Genomic DNA, 27,350 nt, shown 5'->3' with positions numbered 1-27,350 from the left:
CAAACACCCACAAGTTCCTCTAATGTAACAGCCTCGTGTATCGATTACCTGATGCGGCCAAATTGAGCAGCTGCTCGGAATTCCCACCAAGATTTACGGACATGGCTCTGCAGCTCCTGGGTTTGTGCGAGGACACCGAGGATGTCATTTTTGGTACCGTTCCATTTGCTCATGATGTTATTTCCTTTTATGGCTTCAGTAAATTTTTTAAAAAGCACTTTTATTGAGCCATTTCCTAATGAACAGCCTCTCCAATTGGCTTCCTGAAAGAAGTCAAGGCAATATTGACGCTTTTGTGTCAATGCAGCAAAAAGAAAAAGGATGTTTTTAACGCCTCGGAGTTCACAGGTCCTCACCTGCATGGAAATGCCCTGGGATGCAAAGAATAGATCCACCATAAATGTATGAATCACTTAAAACTGAACACCAGGACCTTCTACAGAGTGCAAGCTTGGATTTCAGGGGGAAATATCTCTATATAAGCTCAGGTCAGTGTTTAGTGTTTAGAGTTTTCCTGTCTATTGGGAAAGGTTTTCTTTGGTTCAGGCTCTATGGTCGGGTTGGATGTTGAGTTGGGGCATCCTAGCCTGAAGGTCATTACTGGGAGATGGGAGCACTGCCAGATCTCACCTAGAGAAGAGAGCAGAGCTGGAGAAGAACAGCCAGATTTCCCAAGAAACAAAGAAAAAACGCAAAATGGGGTCAGACATAGCGAGCACGGATCAAAAACCAGCAGGAGAGCATGGAAAAAGGGACTCAGGGATCCACCAGCCCTCCAATTTCATTGCCTCACCTTGCAGCAGCACTGACAGACAGCCCATCTGCCTCAGACCCCGGCACCGGCGCTGGGAGAAGATGCTCCAGGTCCAGAAAAGCACTCAGGGGCTGGGAATAAACAAGAGCAACTGCCTTGAGCTTGGCTTTCGAGCTCAAAACCAGCCACCCACCGCAATTAAACCATTGGCAGGTTATTCACCAGCAGTGTGAGAAGGCTCCAGCCATTGGAAATCAGGTTTACTCGGGGCGAGCTGGAAAATTACGGGGGCAAGGAGAGCAGCCCCACTGAGGTCACCCACCCTGTTGTTTCCTCGGAGTGAATGACACCGGTTTAAATTCAGACATGAGGTTATACCCAGGACATATTTCCTGGATAAATAAGCCACTAGCCTTTTCCACTTGTAACCAGGCAACACACAGACATGTGGGTGTAGGACGCCAAGGAATGTTTATACTGGGTATTATAACCTTTATTTACTGTTGGACCGGAGCTGTTCTCTCGTTCTGAGGAAGAAAGGAAGGTTTATTGCCAAGCTCAGTGAATATGGGCTCCTGCCTTACAACCAAGCCCCACAGGATAAAACAGAAAAAAAAAAAAAAAGAGGTATTAGATCTCCATCCTCCCCAAGCATCGGATCAAGGGTCCTGCCGCAGCTCCTGGTGGGGGGAGAGGCTCTTTAAACATTTAACACGCTCAAACCAGCAGTGAGAGAGACGGAAAAATAAAAAAAACACCCGGAGCAGCTTGATTTTCAGCCTTTGGAGACACAAAGCCATTAAACTTTCATGTCCACCCTTCGCCTCCTCCCTGCCCGGCTCTGATCCGATTTAGCAAACACACAGTCCCAGGGACCGGGACCTGCTGGAGGCAACGGAGGGAAGATAAACAAGGCATCAGAGCCTGGGCTTGGGATGCTGAAACACAAGATCCTAAGAAAAAAAAAAAAAAAGGTGGTTTCTCCAGGTTATCTTTTGAGGATGACTTGATTTCTGTGTCTTTCACTTCCACCAGCCCGGCGAGACCGGCAGGGATAAAGCGAATATCACTGGTGCTGTTACAAAGGTAACTAGGATGGGCATACATGGATTTCTAAATAGTGTATCTGGAAATAAATACATATGAAATATAAATGTGTAAGAGATATAAATAAAAATATATCAAACTTAGAAATAGATAAAACCAATACCTACTTTTAATTTAGGGAAGTTTTCGCAAAAGGATCTCGTGGAAGTGATCAAAAATAAACTCCCTGGTGAGCTCTCCATTTCAGTAATCCAAAACACAGCAAGGAAAAGCAATATCGAACTCCAGAATGGTTCAAATTAAGGTCCTGTCCATTTTTCCTCCCCCACCCCCCGTGTTCTGAAGAAGTTGTCCCAAATTCCCTGTTTCATCCAGGTTTCTGACACAGGGTAGCAGATTTGGGTTTTCCCTACGGTGAAATAAAACCACGTGGGGAGCATTTGCTGGAGGTTTGCATCAACCAGCAGCAGGACCAAGTCATCCACACTAAACAAATCATCCCAAAAACCATATTTTCTGGATGCTGTCCCTGCCCTGAGCCCTGTGGATGCCCAGCCCTGGGTGTGGCTGCTGTGCCACCACTCTTAAGGTCATCTAAGCCCTGGAAAAGGTGAGAGTCTCCTTTCCTCAGCACCCATGGGTGTCCTGCTTCATGACAGAGCCTGTGAGGTGCAGGATCCACACCTTGGATACAGGTCCTCAACCTGCCAAGGTCTGCCTTGGCTCCCTTCCCACTGAGCTCTCCTTCCCTTTTACTCCATCTTGGCTAAAAAGCTTCTTTGGGGACTTTTTTTCCACTCTAGGAAAAAAAATATTTCTCGAATGAGAAGCAAAACACGGCCAAGCCATGCAGCAAAATGTATTTGCAGATGAAGCTCTGTGGCAAAAAAAGACACCTCCAGCCCCTGGCACAGCCTGATCTCCAGGTCCTACCACCCCATCACCAACATCCCCCATTTCCACAGAGCATCCCTGCAAAGCCCAGATCTTTTCCAAGCTGGGATCCACGAGGATATACTCCTGTACATCAGAGTAGTTGTTATGGTCAGAGAGTGATATCTCTGCTCCTCCTCCTGAGCCACCAAGCAGGTATTAACCACCCAAGTCCAGCTGCTGGCATCCACCATGCCCCAAATCTATAGGGATGGTTGGATATCAAAGCATTACAGTGATGTCCTTGGAATGCCTGGCTGGGGGGGTGGTGGGTACCAGCTCACTCACAGTTCTTCTCTTTCCACAGCTGCTCCATGCCCTGGTGACACCACACTGGCAGGACCACAGCACTGGGCTCCATGCCTGGACACTCACTTGGAAGATCAGGGAAGGTTTCATGAGATGCTCTCACGATCACGGAATCATGGAATGGTTTGGGCTGGAAACCCAAGCTCATCCTGTTCCACCCCTGCCATGGGCAGGGACACCTTCCACTAGCTCAGGTTGCTCCAAGCCCTGTCCAGCCTCACCTTGGACACTTCCAGGGATGGGGCAGGATGATACCCTTAAACCAGAGGAGCCCTATGACCAACAACCAAGTGTCCTTGGGTGCTGATGGGGAAAACCTGCCGGCCCAGATACCCAGGGGGAATATTTGGAGGAGGGATGGGGACAGCCCTGTGCTCAGGGCATCTCCTGGAGCCCTCTGGTCTCCACAGGCAGTCAGGGAGCTGTTAGGATGGACAGCATGTACCTGCAGCAGCTTTAAAAGGTTTCATTTTGTACCACCTTGACTCGAAGTTTTGGTGCAATTCTTCGACTGCTGTTTATCCACTTGAAATCCGATTGGCCTCCTTCTGCAGAGACCTTTCTGGGACATTTTCCAACCTTCTGTCTCTGTTTATCTTGCACCCTAGATAGGGGAAGGGAAAAGAAACCACAACCCAACCTCCAGGCGGGCAATCTGGTGTCTTTGCTGCACATCCCATCTTCCTTCCCCTTCTTACTGGTGTATTGTCTCTATTCCTATTTTTTTTTTCCTCTCTTCCTGCTCTAATAAAATCTGGGCTTTAGGAGACTGTGGGAAGAGATGGATTCATTTTTCTGCAACCCTCAAAGCCAACCTACCTGTCTTTAGTCCACTCAAATGGATCATTTCACCTCTGCAGCATCCCAAGCCCAATTAATATCAGCCTAGAAACTGCCCTGTCTGCATGTTTGGAAAAAAAATCCGTAACATTTTTGATGGGAAGGATTTGCTCTCAGCCAGGGATGCAAATCAGGGTAGTGATGCAAGGGAGAGAAACTGCTTTTTGCTCAGACCAATTTTTTTTTCCTCCTGTTGTTTCTGACAGTGCAGAGATCAAACTTCTTCCAGCTCTTACAAATTCCATGAATTTTTTGCATGTTAAAATGAAAGAAGTTGATGTTTCCTTTCAAAGCATTCAAGAGAGGGGAAAAAATTAAAAAGCTTTTCTCCCCCTCTCCTCCTTTTTTTTTTTTTTTTTGGAAAAGGAAATGCCAAGGTAATAGATTTGGATGAGAACAAACTGGAAGTTTCCAGCCCTGGGGTGCAGCTCACCTGCCAGCTGCAGGAGTCCCAAAATCCTGCATAGGGAGTGGGACAGTAGTTCCCAACCCACAGCAGAGGCTGTTTGCCTTATTCCAAAGGATGTTTTCCACACAATGGCTCTGCAGAGAGGTGTAAAAAAGGGAGCTGAGTTTTCCCAAAGCCTGACTGGGAAGGGATAGAGATGTGCCAGGCAGGGAGGGTCTTGCTGAGGACCTGCTTCCCAAGGGGAGATCCCATTTGCATCCATGCTAGAGTCATGGAAGGGCTTGGGCTGGAAGGGACCTTAAAGACCAACCCCCCTTCCACAGGCAGGGACACCTTTCACTATCCCATGTTGCTCCAAGCCCCATCCAACCTGGCCTTGAACACTTCCAGGGATGGACAGGCACTGTTTCTCTCTTCCCAGACCTGGCTGAACATGGAATTCAACCAGAACCTCTTGGGCTGACAGGAACAGAAGTGAAACAGCAGCACAAAGAAGACAAATGGGGTGAAGCAGCATCAAAGGAGCACAAAGAACATTCCCCAGGCCACCACAGTGGACATGAAGGGCCCCTGGTTTGTCCCTCAGGGCCACCGGAGGCACAGGGGGACACAGGGGAGTGGGGCAGCTCCATCCCCAGGGGATTATTCACAGGTAACTCCCAGCATCGCCCCAGGATGAAGCAGCAGCCCATGGGAAAATCTCCACTGGCCAGGAAAGCTCCCAGAATCCTGAAAACGCCAGGAGCCTTCACCTCCTCACCACCCCCAGCTGATCCCCTCCTCTACTCACCCCCTGCTCCCTAAGAACCTCCCACTCTCCACCTTCATTACCTAATTTATTAAAGTAATTACACCCAGCTTGGAGCACATGCTGCTTTTGTGCTGGTGAAAGACACTGGATGACAAAACACGGAGACAGGAAGCTCGTGAAACACAAGGCTCGGAGCTAAACTGCCCTTTTTGGGGTTCAGAGCGCAGAGCTTGCTGCTGTCACCCAAAAAAGACTCTGGAAAAGGGGTGCCACGTCCCAAAATCAAGGTATATCTCTCAGTTTAGCGCCGCTGGAAGAGAGTTTTCTGTCCTGTAGGAAAATCCCAAAGAGAATTTAATTCTGGTAATAACGAGGTTCCCCCGGGACGACGTTTGAACAACGCGACATAAAACATGACACCCACACAAGTGAGGTGGCAGAAAAGTCCGGATGAAATTAGAGCTGTAACACCTCAATGAAACGTTTTGACTGTCAAAGTGAAACGAGATTGAAAAGATCCATTATGACGCTTTTGCAATAATTGGAAAGGGGGGGGGGGAGCGTTAGTTTTAATAAGCTTCTAGGAATTTTTCCAGTTCAGTAAAACTGCGTGTTCAGCAAGAAAAGCCCTGTAGCAGCAATATCAGTTTCCCTTTGGGAGATTCCATGAATATCCCAGAGGCTCAAGGATTATTTGCTTTCCTGCGGGGAGCACTGACAGAGCCAGCCTGGCACATCCCTGGCACTGATGGGGGATTCATGGGCTTGTCACAGAAATGCCATCCCCCTCCCAGCTCCATGGCTCTTCAGCCAAGCCAGGAACACCAGGCTGGAGAAAGAAAAGCAAGAGGGGGATATATATCCCATAAACAGTGAGGAAAGAGGGATTTTTGTGAGGGGTGAGCAATTTTCCAGGCACAAACACAGGCAGGGGAAACCCCGGGCTGTGCTGAGCCCATGCCCACGGCTCCCTTGTGTCTATCTCGGTCTTCACAGGCTCCCTGGGTCCATTGTGCAGTGGGAAGCCCTCCCCGGGGGCAGGGAGACATGGAACACATCCATCCAAATGCATCTGGCCAGTGGGAGACGTGGCCCCAGCTCGCCAAGATGCTCCCCCAGCTGGTGATGCTGCTCTGCCTGCCAAGAAGTCCCCTCTGCCACAATTTGTCCAAGGGCACGGAGAGAAGGGGAGGGGGAAAAAAGGAGTGAGAAATCCCTGATGCATTTATTGAAAATCATTTTGGTCACAGCAGAAAATTGCTGGCAGCTCCAGCCCCATCATCTGAGCAGCTGCCATGTGGCCTCCAACCCTTCCCTGCTGGAAGCCAGCCTGGAAATGAGCTGGCCCCAGTACCAGAGTCCTGCCCAAAGAGCGAGGGGAGATTTGTTCCTTGAAATCAAACCCAGGGAATATCCTGCCTGATTCTATACAGGGAAATTGAGGACCACAGGGTGTTCCCGGAGGGATGCAGAGCCCTGCAGGGTCAGCCTGGGCTGGCATGGGCACCCCCAAGCTGCATATGGGTGGGTGAGGACATGTTGGATGAGCAAGAGAAAAGTCAGGATGACTGGAAACGCAGAGGAAGCATCATCTGGTGCATGGTCCCTGCAAACGAGCATGGCAACAAGGGCCAAGGTGGGAGAGGATCCTGTGTCCCATTCCCACTGTCTGTCCAGCCCGGCCTCCTCCCGCACCCCCCCTAGAGAAGGGAACCATCAACCAGAGCCCGAGTGATGCCCAAACGCTTCCTGATGCTCCAAGCATCACACTCAAAGCCACATGTCCTGGATGGCTGCAAAAATGCTGATCAATGGTCAAGCCAGAGCCTCCATTGGCACCCAGGAAGAGGGAAGGGTTGGGATACACCTCCCGGTCCCCACGGTGACCCACTGGCTTCCCATGGGCATTGGGTACAACTTCAGGCTGGCTCGGCACAGCCCAGGTGGGCAGTGTCACCATCCTGCTCCATCCAGCACCTGCTGACACCACCAGCACCAGTGGCAAAGCAGCAGGATGCCACCAACCAGCCGGAGTTGTGTCCCCTGTCCCTCTGCCACTGGAATCTGGTGACCACTCTCTGCTTCCTGAGTCCCTCAGCCAAGTGTGACCCTCAGGAGGTGGCTCCTCATAGATCCACCCTGTGCTCCAGTGTCCAGAGCCCTGCCCAGGCTGAGACTGAGCCAGTGCCCCGCCCAAGGGGTGGATGCTCTGAGCCCACGGCCCCAGCACTGCCCAGACAAGTCTCACACAGATGGGCAGCGAACCCTCTCCCAGCAGGAGATCTCCATCTTTCATCAGTCCAACTCCCAGGCACAGCTTTCAAAGGAAAAGCGAGTCTGTGCCAGAGAACTTGAGATCCAGATCCCTCTGTCATGGCAGGAGACATGACAGTCTCTCTCCCTCCTCCTACCTCCCTCCTTCACCTCGCTAAAATCCCATTTAAGAGTCACGGTGTGCCAGTCTCTATCCCAAGGGAAGCGAGGAGCAGTTTCCTCTCCTTTGCACACTTCAAAGGTGCTCACGATCTGAGAGCGTCTCCCTCTGGTTCCCTTCCCCTCCAGCTTGTTTCCTTGTCTGGCAGCCTCTGTACTTCCAGCTCCTCCTGCTCTCTCCCTCGCCCACGTAGCTGGAAGAGAGCTGCACACGGATGGCAGCTCAGCTCGGCTTCCAGAGGCACCAGGTTCACAACCCCCAAGGACTTTTCTATCTTTTCCCAATTTTTCTCCTATTTTTGAGCTTTCCCCCCTCCTATTAATTCACATCAGCCACAGCATGCTGGATGTGCTCCCAGCTGATGCTTGGAGACAATGAATCCCTGTCAGGCGCCACACACATGGAGATTTGTCATAGACACATGTGGGCTCAAGCTTCAGTGTCCATTTGTGCAAGGAGATCCCACCCCATTCCCCAAGGTCTGGATAAGCCCCCAAATCCAGCAGGAATCACTGCACACCCACCCCAAGGAGATGCACAGAGACTGGAGATGAAAGGGAATGTCCCACCAGGGCCCTTCATACAACACCACAGCAGACCCAGTTCAGACCCACCTTGCAGAGAGAATCCAACAAAGAGTCAAACTTGGTTGTCCCAAACCCAGAAGGAAATTTGGAGCACAGTGCCCCTCAGGGGCAAGTTTGGGCTGAGGACAAGCGATTGCTTCTCAAATTGCTCTCACATCCTGGAGAAAATCCAGCAGTAAAATTTACTGGGGTGTTTGTGGTCCTTTTAGAGCCCAGATCAGGTGGAACCAGGGAAAAAACACTGGTCCACAACCTGAAAAGGCTGCTCTTCTGGCATGGGGGTAATGGAGTGCAGCCTGAGGAGGGGACCACCCCAAACAAGCCCACACCATGGCTTTCTAAAGAGTGTGACCTCCTTGTAGGCACAGGATTTGGGCAGAGGGATGAGAGAGTTGATAAAACGTTCATTCCAGAATCAACAGGGCTATTAATCAGACTGTGGATAAATTAAATCCTTTCCTGGTGGCAGAAGGGCGCCATAGGATAGGAAACCACCCAAAAACAGTGGGAGCAGAAGAAGTTTGATTGTCCAGGATCATCCCAGGATTACCTTCATGTCAGGACTGAACAACTTGCCTTTCATCCCTCTAGACTGTGTCAACCAACAGACCAGGTTAAACTAAGTGTGTTAACTGGAAAGGGTAGGAATCAAAAAGCCAAATAAATCATAGATGCAGATTTACATGGTTTAAACAAAGCCTTTGAAACAAGACATTATCCACTGGAAACTCTTAATGAAAAGCCAGCAATGTTCTCAGAAGCAGAAATATTCTCAGCATGAAGGCAGGACATCTATTAAAGCCAGGAAAATGGGATGAATGGGGCTCAAAGTTAGTGATTTTTAATACACCAGTTGGATACTGGGAATTTAAGCTAATGCCATTTGGAATTAGCTCTGCTCCCAAGGTACCTCAGAGAGTAATTTAGCAGATGTTTGAGGGATTAGGAGGTGCTGCAGTTAAAGCAGAGGATATTTTAATTGGGGGCTGTGGAACCTCAAGGAATATCATGAAAGGCAGAGGTGAGTTCTGCAGACAAGTGAGAGGAGGGCAGGCCTATTTGCATATTTAAGGAGTCCAAATGCCACAGGTATAATTGGCCTCAGGTGAATCATGTCAGCCGTGGTGTCCTCCAAAATAAACACCAACTGGCTGATGAAATGACCTTCAAAACTGTGTCGACACTGAGGCCAAGATGGTTTTAAGTCAGCAGCTTGGGCACTGAAGGCTTCTGGAAAGGTGCCCTTCATTTGCTGTCCAAGTAGGGTTTGGAGATTCAGCTGCTGGAAGCTCTCTGCCAAGGACACTTCTGTCTCTCTGCCCAAGATCTCCTCAACCCGATGGGCACACTGAGGGATGTGGTTTCTGAATCCAATTACGAGTCTTAGAGGCACTAAGAATAAAAAATGTGAAACAAAAATGGTCAATGGGAAGATGCTGGAGAAACCAGACCAAATCCCCATGGAGCATTCTAGAAACCTCCAAAACATGAATGAGCTGAACATCACCGGAGGGCCCTCGGATGCTTTAAAAAGACTCCACATGTGAATTCCTCATTAAAAGGAAAGCTTTAAAAAGTCTAAACTTGAAAATTCCCAGGAATCGTTCACCCTCTGTGTCACCTAACCAAGAGCCCAGGGCTGGAGACACAGAGGATGGAGAGGATAGAGAGGACACCTCAGCAGGAAGGAGGGTACAAGCCCTGCAGGGAGACTGAAAATTCCCCACTGAGTGGTGACACTGCAGGCTGCTGCTCTTCTTTTGCTGCTTAAAAAAAAATAACCAAGAAGGGAAGAAAAAAAAAAGGGGGAGAGAAAAAAGGATGAAAAAAAGGATGAAAAAAATATTTACCCAGTTTATAATATTGCTCTGGATCAACATATTAATAATTGATACAGCCAGAGACGAAAGCAGTCTCCAAACACCTCCCATCACATCAAACTCATGTGAGAGGTTTCTGCCAATCAAACCCTGAAAAGGAACAGCCTAAGAGCAAGTTTCCAGGTGGAGAAGAATGCAAAGGGACAGGGAACACTATGCTGACAGAAGAGAAATCCCAGTGTCCACATCAGCTCCTGGAGCAGCTGAGCAAGGAGCTGGTTCTCCGAGACTCGGCACTGGACACGACTCTGAGGGGCAAAATGACCCTCTCTGTGGGCACAGACAAAGGAATTTTGGAGGGTAAAGGTGACAATATAAACACAAGCTCCTCCTGGCTGCCACCAATCTGCTCTGCAGTGGGTGCTCCAGAATTAGGCAGAGCTCTGCTCCGGGAGAGGCTGCCTGGGCATTAATAATTCACGCTAAAAAGCTGAGCCAAACTCCTTGATGTGAATTTGCAGCCTCTCTTGCTGAGCCAAGTGGGGTGGACAACCTGCTGCCACCAGACCTCCTCCTTCAAGAGGTGTCTGCACTGGAAAAAGAAAGAAAACCTCCCATGACAAGCAAAAAAATCCCATTTTTAAGCCTCATGGTTGGGATCTGGTCTTGGCCCCCTCCCAGAGTCGCTCGGACAAGGAGGGGGAGCATGAAATAACAGTCTTCACGGAAGGACCAGGGAGACATTGCTCCATGGTGTAATTATCTACCCTGGACTGCAGCCAGGACACAGCCTGGGATCAGGTCTGGGTCCAGCTGTGCAGCCTCAGTCTGGCAGAGGCACAGCTGTGGAATTTGTTGGATTCCTTCCTTTGGGGGCAGTGAAAGGCTGGTTTGAGCAGTGGGGCGAGAAAGCACTGGAGCTGTGGAGATGGGAAGGGGAAGGGCCCATGGCACAGGAACTCCCTGCTCACCACGTGGCCTTTCCCACCTGCCCATGTGCCCCCACATACATCAGACCCCAACCACCAGTGGCGATGAGGCTCATCCCAGACCAGTTTGGTGGTGGGATGAGGGACCACAGCACTTCACTGTGGCTTTGCAAGGGGCAAAAGACAGTTTCCCTTCACCACCGGTGGTGGAGGGAGGTGCTGTCCTCCTTCCACCTGCTCCCACAAGAGCTGGATCCTGTTACTCCAGCTCTCATCAGATCTTTGCTCCATCCTGGTGCCTTCAGATGCTGCGACCTCACGTGTCCAAACCTTCCTTTGTCACCTGGAAACAAAACCACCAACATTTAGTAAATGCACACAAAACGTTTTGTAAAAATGGGTAGACAATTCTTGGGCATCTGATCCGGTTTGGTAGTTGCTTCCCAGGGTCTGAGAAGGGTATTTTGCAGTGTTTGAGGTGACCAGGGTCTCATTTGCCTTCAGCTGCAGAACTTTGGACAAAAACTGTCCAAGCTGTTCTGTTGGATGTCAGTGAAGTACTTCCAAGTGTTGAAGCAATTAATGGCTTTTCATGGTCATCCAAGAGCCTCCTGCCTCTGGGGAATGCGGGCTCACTCCAGGGAGGGATTGGTTCTGCCACTGCATGGAGTGGCCAGGAGGTCCCACCACTTCCTCAAAGAGGAGGTGGGGTCTGCCAGGGGGTTTCAGACCGGTGGGTCCATCCGTTGGGAAGGGAACTGTCATCACTGAACCACCAACTGCCAGGGGAGGGAACCAGAAGTAAAGGGAGGATTCTAAAAGCCACCTAAGGGAAGAAAGACACGTCTTCCCATGGTGGGAAGCTCTTCCATTGAGATTTTCATTACAAAGGGCTCCTGCACCCTGAGGGCCTCCAAGCAGAGGTCCCATGAGAAGGATCTCCATAGGATTGAGAGGAAGCTTCCTCCTGCAAACAACTGTCCCATGCACAAGCAAAGAGCCTCGCAGGGAGGAGGCGTGTGGTGCTGAGGGAAGCTCCCATGGAATGACACCCTCCGAGGGAACATCTCCTCCAGTGGGAGTCCCCTCTCGCTGCCAGCAAGGCTGCAGGCACATCCTTGATGGAACAAGAGCTCCTCCCAAGCTGAAGCCTTGATCATGAAGACCTTCCAACATTCCAACCAACTCTAGGAAAGACACAATTATCCCGCCAAAGAAACTCCTAAAAGACCTGAACTCCAAAATCGCCTGGGACTTGTTGGCCGTGGTCAAAGGGACACAGGCAGGTTTGGATGGACCTTGGGTACGGACTATTTTTATCTGCTGTCATTGAGAGTGGCTGTGGGACATCTCCAGTGACAGAAGAAGGGTTTAATCAGCCTTGTCCCACCAAAAAGCCTGGTCCTTTGCTGATTCACAGGGAACTCTCTACCTCTAGGGTTCCCACAATCACTGAATCTTTAATAGCTTGTCCTCATGCAACCCAACTGTTTTGTTCCCCAAGCCTGGAAGCTTCCTCCCCTGCTCATCAGCAAATCAAATTTCTTAATAGCAAAGCGAAATAACCTGAGAAGTAATGGAAAAAAAAGGGAAGCATTAAGCTTTCCCGGGGACCTTGATCTCTTTTATCATCTCATTGTCTTCAGAGGGGTGGTTTTCTTTCAATCTAATTATCTCCTGGATATGTGTTGTCGGCTCTCTTATGCATCCTGGCTTCCATCAAAACAGACCAAAAAAAGAAGTCAAATCCCCTGTTATTATTTTTTGACGAGAAACTCATGCTAATAACTTCCATTTGGGAAATAATTTCAGTGACTATACCTTGTTTTCCTAGGAGATGTCCCACGGGAGCTCAGCAGTGTAAGAAATGGCCACAAGGAAGAGGCAGCTGTTGCCAAGAAGGATAAAAGGGATATGCTTGTCCAATGTGCTTCCTGAGGGACTTGACCCACATGTTCAAAAAAATAATCCATGGGAGGTTTTCCATGGCTGTTGGTCACTTTTGGGAAGGATTTCCTAAAAGCACCTTCTGCACTTGGCCATGAAATGGAGAGGAGAAAACTATAAAGAAAAGGGGAGGATTGCTGAAGGCACGAGGGATGTATTAGGGAAGAGTTCCCTGGGATTCTGGAGGGAGCGATAGTGGAAGATGAAGATCCTGCAGCAAAGCAGGAGGTGCCTGCCCTTGAGAAAGGAGATGGAGGCAGGAACACAGGAGATGAGGGTGTGCATGGGGAGAGACAGGGCAGGCCAAGGAGATGGTCCCGCTGGAGAAGGTGGAATCAGGTGGAAAGCAACGGGAATGGGCAGACGCAGGGATCAGGGCTGCAGGCAGCACGTGGTGCCCTGACCTGCCTGGGGATTTAGAGGCAGCAGCATCTGGTGATGTGTGTGATTACATGGCCGAGTTTCTCTCTCCAGAAGCAGCTCGACGTCTCTCTCCCCTCAAGCCTGACAGCACCAGGATCATGCATGGAGACTAGGGATGGATCCAGTTGCCCATAGGGAACACCCAGCTTCTCTCTCAGGCAGCAGCATGATCCAGGAAATGGGAAATCTCAGGAAAAAAACACCAAGACTGAAAATACAGGAAGAGTGGGAAATCTTCAGACATAAACCCTCTCCAAAGCCTGTTCCCCCCCAAACTGAGCTCCCTTACAGTCCCAGCACAGCATCTGTATCATGAGAACACCAAGGTACCTCCTGGAGGGTCTGTTTGCTCTCACCTCACACTGATCAAGTGAAGGGAAGGAAGGCCTTTTTTGGTTTTCTGTCTCCCAAAAGGCTCCAATAATTTCCATCTGAGTGCCAAGTATCTTCCACATGGCAGGCACAGTACCAGCACCATACCCAAGAGCTGCTCCAGCACTGAACTTACGACAGGAGAAAGGGGTGTCCTCTCTTCTAGATGGCTTGTTGCTAATGTAATACAATAATTAATGTATTAAAGCACATAAATTTGTGCCTCTTGACCTGTGACCTTTGGAGATGTGACTCTTGCCTGAGTCACTGGAATGCTCTTTCTCTGGCATGAGGAGCAAAGCAGGTTTCTTGGAAAATCATGTTTAAGCAAAGGTGAAAAGGGTGTCTGTGTCCAAATAAAACACCTGGAATGGGTTGATTCACCCTCCCCAGGAGGAGGAAATACTGAGCTGGGCCACCAGAGGTAACAACATCCTGCTCTGGGATGATCATGCTGGAATCAGGAAGGTTAAACTCCAGCAGGACAATGGGGACGAGACCTCAGCACAACACTGAGATACACCGAGAACAAAATTAATCAAGGGCACCACGGGATGTGGCGTGAAAAAATGATTTAAGTGCCTGCCCACCGATCCCTGCAGCCTGGAAATGCACAGACAGCACTGAGCTGCTCATTTATAAATAAGCATTTGACCCGGTCGGTGCTGCTGAGAGCTGGTGGGAAGCAGTACCTGCCAGGAATGCCGAGATGGATCTGAGTCACTCCGGCAGGAGCGAGAGGTGGAGGACGGACTTGAAAATAACCCAACCTGATGTTTGCAACCCCAGCGAGAGCTTGGAGAGAAGGGTTTGTTCTGGCATCTCCCCGGGGCTTCACACACCTCCTTGTTCCAGCATTCCCCCGTGGCAGGGCCGTGCCCCAGCCCCACGTCACAGCCCCAAACACGCAGTGGATCAAATCCCTCGCTGGTGAGATGCTGGCTCCCAATATTCTGTCCAAGAGGAGTGGTGGCCATGGCTAGGAAAAGCTGCAGCCTAAAACAGGTAAAGGAAGAAAGATAAACACTCTGAACCCCCAAAATTTATTGAAAGAAGATGAAAAAGGGAGAGATTTTGTCGTTAGATTGATGGCGAGACATAAGGGCAAGAGAGATGGTGCAGAAAGGAGCATGAAGAGATTTATCCTGAAAGATATTCCAGATAAACAGGAGGCAGACAGATGAATAGATATAAATGGATTAGATAAATAGACCGTAGGAAGGGAAAGGGGAAAAAAAATGAATGAATATATGGATAGAGCTTTATTTCCCAAATAAATCCCAATCTCCTATTTCAGTCTTTGGTTTGCAGACATAAAATGCACCTGCTTTGAGAGATGGGAGAGGAACAACAAAAAACTTCCTCACCTGTTTTCCAGCCTCTGGCAGTGTTCACTCCTGACCACGGGGAGCTCAAAGCATGTGTGTAACCCCAAAGCCTCCCAGATCCATGAGAAAACACTGCTGCCAAGGATACCTCCCTGGAAGGAGAGGTGCTGGTGCTCCAGGATTTGCAGGAAACAGCTGCCTCCATCCTGTGCTTAACTTGGACAAGGAACCCCGTGCACATGTGCCCTCACAACATCTATGCTGCACACCCACAAAACCACGGTGGGCTTTCCATCTACCACTGCTTTACTCCTAGACCACAGGAAAGAGAAAAAAAAGGAAGGTGATTCCATTCTAAACAGTGGAAACTTTACATGAAAATGAAAGTCCTTTATTCCGTCATGATTTACCCTATTTTCCTTCCAGCGCTTTCTGCCCCTCGTGTTCACGGCTCCCAAGAAGAACAGATGGGTCTCAGCAGACCTGTGAGACGCTTTCAACCCCTGCTGGCACCGTTTCTGTGCTTGCCAGGATTGGAAGTCTCACCAGAGACCCCAAAACGCCTCAAACTGTGGCTCAATCCTGCACAAAGTCACAGGTAAGAGCTTCCTGCACGCAGGTTTGGACCCAGCCCAGCCCTGGATGACAGGGAAGAGTGAGGAGATGCTGTGGCTGCGTCACAGACCTGCTCAGTGCAGGTGTAAGAGACATGATACATCCACAAAGGGCAAAACATTTGCTTACACAGATAGAAAGATATAAAACCTGGGAAGAGATGGATGGGTGGATGGATGGATGGATGGATGGATGGATAGAGAGCAGGGGTGGGGACCACATGCCTGGTGGGAAACATCACCTTTCCATGAGCTGGGTTTGCAGCATAAAAGCACATATATTCTGGGATCAGCTCAAGCAAAACCCCCTCGAGTCACGTTGCATTTGCTGGAGGGTTGGAGAGCACACATGTATCTTGAAGGGGGAAAAAATTCCCTTTTTTCCTACCGCAAACCTTCGGGGAAAGAAAGCGAGCACAGGCACAGCCGGCCTGAGGACATTGCCGAGATCAATGGGTCTGCAAAGTAAGAGTTATTGAGAGAGTTATTGAGAAATATCGTGCAACAAAATCCATCAGGAGTGATGGATAGACAGTCTGGGAAGGGTTCGGATGCAAGGAGGGAGGTCTCTGAAAACACTCACTCCCCCGGGGGGCTTCCCTGGCACCGCTGGCTGAACTTCTGAAAGAGATTCCCGAGGCTGAGCCGCCACAGTGAAAAACGAAACCCTGCCTCCCCTCCCCCCAAAATCACCTGCCAGGGGTTTAGGCTAAATATATCTCCAGCCCAGCTTGTACTTCCAGGGCTGCATTAAAGCAGGGTGGGCGGCACGGCAGAAAGGGGCTGGAGCACTGTGGGCGGGCACAGGTTGTCCCCAGAGTCCTCACGGGACCCCGCGCTGTGGCAGAGGTGGGGTGCGGGGGGCTCCGCGTGGGAGGCAGGGGGGGCGTGGGAGAGAGCAGGTTTTGGGAGAGCAGGAGGGCCGTGGGTGAGGAGCTGGAGGTATATTTAGGTGCTCATGGGTGGGAAGGAAGGTGGGTGTCTGGCATGGGTGGCGGTGCCTGAGTCATGGCCCCCGGTGGGAGGGTGTTCCTGAGGGGAAGGGGTTGTGAGGGGGAGGTGGATGCACCAGGCATCCCTCCGGGATGGAGTGTTTCTGGTGAGCCAGAGCCACCACCACCACCCTCACGGTCACTCTCTGCTGGAGCAGGCAGGGAGCAGCTGGATCATCTGTGGTCTTTTAGGCAGCCATCCCTGTTTATTCCCTGCCCTAGAGCACCACCAGACCACGGCAGAGGTGAGATGCCCACCCCAAAGCCGGGGACCAATGTGGTGGCTGTCACAGCTGTCAGGGGACAGCAGCGAGGATCAAATCCCAACACCACATCCCAAAAGGAAAACAACCTTCTGCACCCCTCAAAAGCTCACAGAGATGCCCAGGGTGGTCTTTGCTGCTCACCTTCCAGAAGGAACAGCTGAGAGGGGGCCAGGTGTCCCCACCAAAGGAGAAGGGCACCAGCATCCATGTCCACGATCTGGCCAAAACCAGGTAACAAAACATCTCCCCAGCCATCCGGGAAAGAAGAGCCACCTGGGCATTTTTCCAGCAGATTTTTGTTACTTTGCAGGAAATATTTTCCAGAGCAGCCCAAGAGACCTGGACATCCTGGAGATTTACATGTGGGCAAGCGCCAGCCGGACTTTGCTCCTGATGAACATGAAAGCTCTCCACAAAGCCTGCCAAAACCCAGAGTGGGAAAAGGACAGAAGGGAGCCAGGGAAATGTGCATCAAGTTTTATGGAAATCCTCAGTCGCTGCGTTTCAATGAACCTCCAGAGCTACTGCAGGATTGGGGGGCTGGGTGGGACCAACCCCCCCATGCAGCTGTACTTCGTGCTCCCAGCACTGCTCCAAAGAAACGAGGGGGGTTGTGTTTTCTTTCCTTCCAAAGGGTGGTGGGACACGACCGGTTCTTTCTCCAGCTTTGCCGGTGCCAAAAATCCCCCCAAGTGGGAATTCTGCAGTTGCACCTCTACCTGTGTGGTGGGTGGGGCAGCACCCCGTGGGGTGTCTCTCATGGGTTGTCTGCAGTCTGCAAACCTGGGGTTGGTGTCACTGGCCTTGCAATGGTGCCAAATGCTCCCTGGTCCCATATTTCCCATGGTTCTGCCGCCCTGCCTGCCCACAGGAATTACCTGTGGGGATGCAGCTATAGCTGTGTCCCTTATCCATGCAGGTGAGTATTCGGGAGCAGTATATTGGCTTGTTCTAACTGATTTTGACCCCAGCCACACATACATCCCCTGTAGGAGGTGCCTATAGACATGCCCAGATGAGAGCTATTGCTTCCCTGGTTTTCTTCTGCAAGAAAGTCCATGGAAAATTTGGGAGAACAGGGAGGAAAAAATCTGATTTTTGGAAGCTTTCCAGTATTGACTGGACTTCTCCTGACAGGATGGCTCCACCAAAACCTCCCCAACCCTTTCACTTACTCATCTTCAGTCATCTCAGGTGTTGGTGAGGACATGGTGGGAAGAACACCTGAATGTGGCCCTGCTGGGAGCCTATTAAATAGTTTTCCTCAAAAAGAAAAACGAGGCAGAAGCCATTTTCAGCTCACAGGAGCAAGTCTGAGGCCACCATGGCCCAGCACCTGCAAGCAAATATATCACATAATCCCGCTCCTAAATGGATTAAATTCCTTCTTAAAGCCAGATGGCCCCTGGCTGTCCTCAAAATCCCTCCAGAAACTCTCCTGACAGCCAAAACCCTTCCGCTAATTTTTTAAGCGCCTCCACCCTAATTGGCTGTGCAGCTCATTGCTGTGACTGTGCAGCTCGTTTCATCTGCAGAAACAACAAACACGGGCAGGATTCGACTCCTTACAACTGCAAAGCTGCTTTATGGCCCATAAAGGAAGAGATTACCACTTAGCATCACAAACATGCCTCAAAGAAGCCTCCAATTTTGTACTTTCCACCGCGCAAGCGGGTTCTAAAAGCTCCTTTTCCCCCTCGCCTTAAATCAGAGCTGAAGTTTCCCCTGTGCTTATCGGCTACACTTCGGCACAATTAAAAACATAGAGTTTGGGATTGTTCTTATTTCCGCAGTAGCTCTTGTGAGTCAACAAAAATAAGGTTGGAAATGCCACGTGCACGGCGAGGAGTTCGGCTCTGGGTGGCTGGAAGGGCGGCCGACGGCGGCGCGTCCGTGAGCATCCTCTGCCTTTCTGCACCTGCCTTTCTATTCCTGCACCTATCCAGGAAGAGCACGATGATTACTAATTAAAATAATTAAGAGATTAATCAGAGCAGGGCAACTGCTGTATCCCAAGTGCCCTCGTTGAAGACGCTGGAGCTGCAGCTCAGGCGTAGAGCAGATCCCTTCCCTAAATGTTCCATGCTTGCACCCTGCATCCAGGATAACTAAGGAGAAGGAAGCAAAAAAATCAAGCAAATTTTAAGATTTGTGTGGTTTCTGGCTTTTAATTCACATTAAAACATTCTGTCTGGAGCCACAAGGCATGGATGGGGGCCCCAAACCCATCTCAGCCCCCAGAGCCATGGGAAATGAATGGGACATCAAACAAGTCCTGGAGCAACAGGACATGGATGGCGACCTCAAAGTCCATCCCAAACCTGGAGCCCCAGGGCATGTATAGGGACCCCAAGCCCATTGCAAGCTCTGAAGCCACAGGACATGGATTAGACCCCCAAGCACACCGCAGCCATGGGGACCCAAACACATCCCAAGCCCCAGAGCCCCAGGACATGGATGGGGACCCCAAACACACCCTGAGCCTCAGGGCAGGGATGGGGACCTCAAATGCATCCCAACCCTGGAGCCACAGAACGTGAATGTGAACCTCAGAATCCCTCCCAAGCCTGGAGCCCCAGGGCATATATGGGGATCCCAAACCCATCCCAACCCTCAGAGCCATGGGGCGTGGATGGGGACCCCAGAGCCAAAGAACAAGGATGAGGACCCCAAACACATCCCAGTCCCCAAGCCACAGGACATGCATGGGGACCCCAAAACTATCCCAAGCCACAGGGCATAGCCAGGAGCAACATCAGCTGTTGGGGGGTTCCCTTTTCTTTGCTGACCCTCCTTTTCTCTGCACCCCCCAGGACAGCCCTCATTGTACTTTTCCTCCTCCTCCTCCCCCCTACTGTTTCGCTGTCTGCTAATTCCCATTTCAAGTGCCAACAGCATCCCCTCTCAACAAACCTGGAGCATTTTGGGATCTGCAGTGCCCCTAGAACCTGTCTCAGTGCCCTGGGAGCCCACCTGGGACCAACAAGGTCTCAGAGCAAACCCCAGGGCACCTCTGCTTCCCACAGCCAGGCCACCTTAGTGACCACACCATTCCTCCCCAGTTTCTTTTTCCTTTAATTAAACCAGAGTTTTCCAACAGGGAAAGAAAAGCAACCCAATATTTTCTGTGGAGAAGTCTTTCCCCCCCAGCACAAGCCTTGGGCAGATTATCTCCTCCAGCCCCAGGATCTGTAGCAGCCCTTCCAACAACTCCTATTAAAGCACAGAACCTTCTCCATCAGCCCTCTCCCACATCGTCCATCCATCAAACTGCACTTTGCCTTGAAATGAAAGGAAATTCAGTTTATTTGATCCTCACACTCTCGAGGAGCAATTTTGCAACAGCTGGCGACAAGGATTTATCCCTTGTCCAGAAAAAAAAAAAAGGCACAACCCCTCGTAGCAGCACCAAGGGATTTTTCTGAATGGGAAGGAAATAAAAACAAGCTGAAATTATTCCTGCAAAGGGGAGGGAGGTGGGAATAATACCTTGTTCTGCTCTTGGCACGTTGCTTTGATCTTTACTTTGTAGTTACCATAGTGACAAATAAAAAAGGCATAGGTGGAATAAATTGATGGAAGTTGATGGTGCCCTATATATGTTTCTCCAGCGCACACAAGGTACGCTGGGCTCAGCTCTACGGCTCACGGGGAGTATTTACACCCTGCCTCGCCTTAAGTGATATTTAGGCATGTCCCAGGCACAGAAAGCTCCATCACTGGTGTGCTGTGGTCTGGAGGAAGGAGCAGAGTGTTTGTCCTGTCAGCAAAATCAAGTGGTAATACTGCAGCTTAGTGATGGACCATCACCCTCCTCCCCTGGGATGGTGCTGAGGATGAGGCAGTAAAAGGGATATAAATCATCAGAGAGAGGGGGTGCAGCCTGCAGCAAGAATATCTCCATCATCCAACAAACCTTTTTTCCAGCTGCTCTGATGCCTGTACTAGGCTCAAAAAAAAAAAAAAAAAATCAAAATGTATGAAGTGATTTTCTTACTGAGAAATTCCGTCCCCAGTTGCGTTGCTTTGCCCCAGATCGTTCGCTCCAAGGATCAAACTTTAGGATAGAAAGTTGCTGCCAGTTCCAAAAAAGCCTGAAGTTTCAGGGTTTTCCATTTCTCCTAGAAAACACCCAAAAAACATTGTCCAAGTCAGTTCCTACTGGTTAGACAGGATTTAAGCCTGGACAACCTTCATCCCAGCCACTTGAAGCTCTTAACTGGGGTGACCTAACCTGGAGGTACCTGGTTTTTTTTCCCCAGTCGCCCTCTACCAATGCCTTAATACTTGTTTTTATACTAAAAGAGGAGCAAAACCCTATTAGCATTGATTCCTCTCTTACAGAGAGGTTCATTGAAGGTTGGGATGACTCAAACCATTCCCCAGGATAAACTGGGATGTGGTCCCGTGCCAGGGCAGCCCCTTGGACTGGCTGGTCCCTGTCTCATGGAGCAAGGGCTGGCTGCAAGAAGCAATGTGGTGCTGCCACGGGCTCTGATCATCCTGATTTTCCCATGTATGTACATTTGGAAATGACTAATTCTTCTGTTCAGACCAAATATTTGATCCCAAGCAGCTGCATAAAGGGGCAGAGCAAACAGGGATGATGCCAATCCCCCATACATGGAATAAAATACAGTAAAAATCAGAGGAGCAGGGCCAGTATCTGCCCAGTGGAGGAGCCCTGGGGGCTGAAAAAGAGCCACGACAAAAGGAATTACCACCTGGAGGGACAAGGAAAAGGCTGCACGGGGGGACCCTGGAGAAGAGGAGACTGAGGGGAGACCTCCTTGCAGTTACAGCTTCCTCATGAGGGGAAGAGAAGGGGCAGGCACTGATCTCTGCTCTGTGGAGACCAGGGACAGGATCCAAGGGAATGGCCTGAAGTTGTGTCAGGGCAGGTTTAGGTTGGATATGAGGAAAAGATTCTTCCCCTAGAGGGTGGTCAGGCACTGAACAGAGCAGTGGTCACGGCCCCAAGGCTGCCAGAGCTCAAGGAGCACTTGGACAATGCTCTCAGGGACAGAGTGGGATTGTTGGGGTGTCTGTGCAGGGCCAGGAGTTGGACCAGATGATCCTTGTGAGTCCCTTCTGACTTAGCAGCCTCCGTGACCCTGCATCGTTGCACCCACCTGGCAGGCAGGGGGGCGAGGAAAAAACCCAGATACCGCCTTCCAAAGGCCACAGGAGACCCCGAGAGCTCCTGAGCAGCCTTCAAACCCACGAGGACAGCACCGTGCTCGAGAGGAACAACCAGCCCCGGGCTCTGCCAAGCCCTGCCTTGCCCCGGCGCTGTTGACACACAGCTCCCGAGTCAATCCGTGCACGACTAATGCGCTACATCTGCTGTGTGTTTTGCTCGGCGTTTGTTTGCTTTAGCTCCGTGGAATCTCTTCCCGCGCTCCATGCTAAGCTCTAATGATGTGCGGCGGCTGCTGTCGTTGCGCCATTACGCCGGGATAATCTTTGGACAATTATTTGCTGGATTCGCCCCCGTCGCTGGATGAAGCGGCGCCTTTGCCAGCTGTCAGTTGGATGTCCCTCCGAACTGAAGCCAGAGCGCGGGAAACCAGCCTGGCGGTAAATTGGGAGCTGCCAATGCCAGAAGCGTCCCAGGGAAGCGTCTCTGGCTTCGGAGGATCGTTAGTGATTCACTGTGGGTGAGATGAGGTGGGTCTAGGGGCGATAGGTGAATCCTACGGGTGATGGAAGAGGCTGAATCCAAAGATGGGTCCCTGGTCCCTGCACCCTTCGTTCCCAAAGACGCCATTTCTTCTCCAGATATCATTTCAAACTTTCTTTCCCTTAATTCCCAGGAACAACAGTGCTATTCTTAGCCACACTCATACAAGAAAAGGCAGCAAGAGGTCACGGGTTGATTCCTCACTATGATGTCTCCTACATTCCCCAGCCCCCCATTCCATACTCCACCCTCCCATACTTGTAGGGCTCTCCACATGGAGGAGAGAGCCCATAAATCCAAAATAAATTGTCCCAGCAGAGGGAAAAACCCATGCAGCTGGTAGGTTGGAGAATCTGAGCTCTGGGTCAAGCTCATGTGGGGGCAATTATCCAGCAAAGCTCCGAGAGGAGCCTTTCAGGAGAGGAACGGGTGCTTCTGTACCAGGGAGGGCTGGGGAGGTGGCTCGGGCCCCTGTGTTTAAAGCTTTTAATCTCAAAGATGCTCACAGAAAAGGACTCTTTTTGATGCTTATTATTATTTTAAAACAAACCCTCAGAAGCTAAATCGACTTGGGGGATCCTCCTGGAACATCTCAGAGGTAACTCGGTTGCAGATCAAAACACCTCATACTTTACCTGGAGCTTTCATCTTCCCGTGCTGCCTCTGCTGCTGCTGTAATTAGAGACAGAGGTCCTTTGTCTCCAGCTATCCCTTCTCTTCCCCCCTCCCTTCCAGAAGATACTGACTCCATTTGATTTTTTATGACCAGCCTTTTTTTGTTGTTTAACACTCCTGCTCCTGCTCACCCTAAAACACCTGGTTTTGTGTCATCACAGCATTTTTGCAGCATCCTCTTCCCTGCATCACTGATGTTGTTGCACATCAGGTGTTAAATACACTCTCCCAGCCCATCCACGGGGGTGCTGAGGGCTCCTTGGGTCCATAACCAGCTGCTTCTGTTTAGTGATGCCCACCCAGACTGGGAGCAAGCACAGGCAGCATGAGGACCTGGGATTTCTGCCATTCCTCCTCTTTTAGCAGGATTTTACCTTCCACTCCTCATCTCCAGGTCAGCAAGGAGACAGGAGACACTTCTCATGCAGCCCTGGAGCTATTTTGCCCTAGAACACAAATTAATGGGTTACAGAGCTAACCAGCTGCTTACATCTGTTCTCCAATTTTGTCTCCATCAATGATGCATGAACCCACCTCCAGGGGCTCAACCTGTCCTGGAAAACCCAAATTAAGGTGGGGATTAACAGCCCCACCTGCACAGACGTGGCGCCATTTGCTTTCATTACTCGTGATTAAAGTCATCATTCCCCAAACCAGCTCCAAAGGGGACGGAGAGGCTGGACTGAGGGTCAAGATGCTCAACCCTGGCAGCAAGGATGGCTGGAAGAAAAGAAACCAGGCCAGGATACCACACAGAAATATCCAGTGGGGTGAAAAATTGGAGTCCTGAAGGAGAAATCCAAGCTCACTTGCAACACTGGCTTCAGATGGCCCAGTAGTTTGGGGAGCTTGGCCAGAATCCCTGGACTCTGCAGTGGTGGATGAGGGTGCCAAGAGCCTGGCACTTGGAGTTTTCCCTGGACACCCAGCTGTGGGACTCATAGGATTTCCAGGGAGGTGCTACCAGCTCCATGGGAGGGAGAGAGCAACCCTGCTGCTCACACTTCCCTTCCTATCATATGGAGAAAGGAAATAAAATAAGGCAAGGTCTGGATATCCTGTGGCCAGGATCAGGACCTGGATAACAACCCTGGTACCCACACACAACACCAGCCCTTTAAATTAAGGCTGAGCTGAAGCATCACCTTTATGAGCCTGAAAATAGGATTCTGCCGCAAGTCCAACCCCCGGGATGCCAGGAGCTCTTTTTCCCTGCTTAACTATGTCCACGACGTGGATCAAAATCCTGAAGAACCCAAAAACTGAGGAGCTGCAAGGACATCCTTTGCATGCCCTGAGAGTGCAAGTCTCACATGTTCCTTAAGAAAGGGTAAGGTAAGAATTAGGTGGGAGAAAAGCAACCAGGGAGCAGCAAAAAATTAATTTTTTTTTAATATTATATTATAACCACCAAGAAGCCTCATTAATCTCAGAGGGCTCTGCAACCCCAATCCTCTTTCATACACCAAACCATCCCAAAATCTGCACTGAGAGATTCCTACTCTTCTCATGGACAGGGAAAAGGGGAATCAAGAGGCAAATACGTCCACCCCCAGTCCTGGACAGTATAGGGGCCATCCACAAGCCAGCTGCTTTCTGGGTGTAAATCTCACTGTTTTGGTATCATGGGAATTTATTCCTGTCCTGTCTCCAGCAAGATGAGCCAAAGGTGGTAAAAATCAGGGAGAAAAACATCTGCCTTTCTAGGAAAGGATAAAACAGAGCTGTGAGTTCTGGGACAGCAGGAGTTAAAAGTTCTCCTCATCTGTCAGCACCATTCAGCCTCCTATGAAGTTCAGGGGGAAAAACAAAGGGGAAAATAAAGCCTGACAACATCAAATTAAACCAGCAGCCATCCTTTCCCCCCCATGCCTTTAAAACACAAGCTCCTGCAGCATCGAGGAGAATCAAAGGGATTTTATCCCCCTGCAAAACAGACACTGGAGGGTCTGGCACATCGGGGGTGGGGGCATGGACGTGGCAGGACCATTTGTCTGAGGCACCTTGGCCCAACCCTTTGGATGAGCATTCCCATCCCCTGCCTCCCTCCACGGTTAAATCAAGCCCAATTATGACAGGTGTGATTTTATATCAGCGTTTGGCTTTTATTGCCATCATAAACGGTCCAGCTGGCACCAGGCTGGCAGAGGCTCATAGCAAGAGATGAGATGAGATAAATAAACGAAGGAGAGGGGTGGTTTTTTTTTCGTGCTGTGCCTGAAATTCATCCCTGCATGGCTCCGACCAACCCCGGGCCAAGGCTGGCGCAGGCAGGAGCTGGAGTCTCGCAGGGCAAAATGCTCCCCCAAATTTGTTGTTTGAGTCCATCAGCAATGCCCAGGAGCTCTGGGCATCCCCCACAGCTGGATCAGGAGAACAGGGATGACATAATTTGCCTAACAAGGGGCTGTGGCTGAGGGGTTTTACCGTTCACCCACCAAACCGAAGAGGGCGGGACGGAGAGTGGTCCAGAGCTTGGCAGCAGAAGGTGGCTGCTGTCACCCAACCCTGAGGAACGAGCATCCTCAAAGGCAGCATTTTGGGTATAGATTTTGCCTCAGATTCCAAAGGATAAATCCTGCCTGGGGCTGATGCTATTTTAGTGTCTCCCACTCCCCATTGCTTGATCTACAGGCCCCAGGGCTCAAATCCAGGGATCTGATTGTGCCTGTTGCTCTTTGCTCTTTGTCAAGAGCCAGTGCCCGAGCCAAGGATCCCCAATCCCGAGGTTCTTACCAAGCCTTTCGATACATCAAAGTCATTCCCATCCCACCCAAGCATCCTGGAGACAGATGGGGATCAGACAATCATAAAACTATTTAGGTTGGGAAAAACCCCTAAGCTCCCCAAATCCAACCCTTCCCCAGCACTGCCCAGGCCACCACTGACCGTGTCCCCAGGTGCCACTTCCACATGGCTTCTAAATCCCTCCAGGGTTGGGGACTCCACCCCTGCCCTGGGCAGCCTGTTCCAAAGCCTGAGCACCTTTTCAGTGAAGGAATTTTTCCTGCCATCCAACCTAAACCTCTCCTGGCACAGCTTGAGGCCGTTTCCTCTGGTCCTGTCACTTGTTACTGGGGAGAAGAGAGCAATGGATGTAAAAAAACTGGCTGGGTGGCCGAGTCCAAAGAGTGGCCCCCTGAAAACCTGCTTGTCACACCAGCCTCGAGGAGGAACCTGCTCCTGGGGGGGAATCACCAGGGTTGGGAACAGTGGAGTTTAAGTGCAAATAGTGAGGGCAGCCCCATAACCCCCCGGGAGGGACCTGGACCATCCCCATGGGAGATGGACAGGAATTCAGCCTGGTTTTACACTAAGGAGAGGTCAGGTTGGCCACAGAAGCTGTGGCTGCCCCAACCCTGGAGGTGTTCAAGGCCAGGTTGGAGCAACCTGATGTGGTAGAAGGTACCCCTATCCATTTACAGGGGGGTCGGAAGGAGGGGAGCTTTAAGGCTCCTTCCAATCCAAACCCATCTGTGATTCCACGAGAGCTTTTAAATTAACTCAGAGGGCTGGAAAAGGCCAGTTCAACCCCTTCCCCGGTATTTAGAACCAGTTCAAGAAAACAAAATAACCATAAAATAAAAAGCAAAGGCAGCAGGACTTGCCCTGTTTACTGGAGTGATCACACATCTCCAAGTAAACCCCCAGAGGAGGATGAAGTGTCTTGGCCATCGCAGCAGAGCATCAGAGCAGCTGGTGTGTGGAAAGGAGGAAAAGATTTACTATCCCTGATGCTTGTGTTTCTCCTTCCCCACCCCCTCTTTTTTGTAACAATCATTGTAAAAGGGGAAAAAAAAAATTCTTCTGTACCTCCCCATGATGTTTCCTTATTAAAAAAAGTGACAATTAGTCATTTGAAGAAGCAACAAAGAGAGGCAGCGTTGGAGAGGCGCGATTTGAATTTCAATGTGCGATGGGAGGGATGGGGAGCCGAGGCTCCGGGAGGAGAGCTGCCAATCTTCCTGAAAAACCCACGGACACCCCTCTCCACCTCAGCTCTCCGCTCGGGGGCCCAAATATAGCTCACAGCAAGCATCCTGCTCCACCTCCCCAAAATTCACCCTGCCTTGCTCCCCTGGCTCTGTTCTCTTCCATATTCTGGCGTGGGCACTTTCCATGGGACATGGAGCTGGGAGGGAATCAGCTCCACTGAAAACTGCTTTGCTGTCAGACTACATGTGCAGAAGGGCTGGGGAGACTCCAAAATCCCACCCCAAGGCAGATGGACCCCAAT

At 50.5% G+C, this 27,350-nt stretch overlaps 1 long non-coding RNA gene across 1 annotated transcript; it reads right to left on the bottom strand.

Annotated features, from left to right (window-relative positions):
• Positions 1 to 18,551: 18,551 nt before the first annotated feature.
• On the bottom strand, positions 18,552 to 22,578 carry LOC113954022. Its single transcript, XR_003530085.1, has 3 exons — positions 21,888 to 22,578; positions 20,753 to 20,876; positions 18,552 to 18,693 (listed from the first exon to the last, which is right to left on the bottom strand). It is a non-coding gene; the product is annotated as an uncharacterized LOC113954022 (long non-coding RNA).
• Positions 22,579 to 27,350: the final 4,772 nt, after the last annotated feature.

This window comes from Corapipo altera, unplaced genomic scaffold (genome assembly GCF_003945725.1).
Source record: "Corapipo altera isolate COAL_440 unplaced genomic scaffold, ASM394572v1 308, whole genome shotgun sequence".
NCBI classification, from domain to species: Eukaryota; Metazoa; Chordata; class Aves; order Passeriformes; family Pipridae; genus Corapipo; species Corapipo altera.
This window is presented reverse-complemented; position numbering and strand designations above follow the sequence as displayed.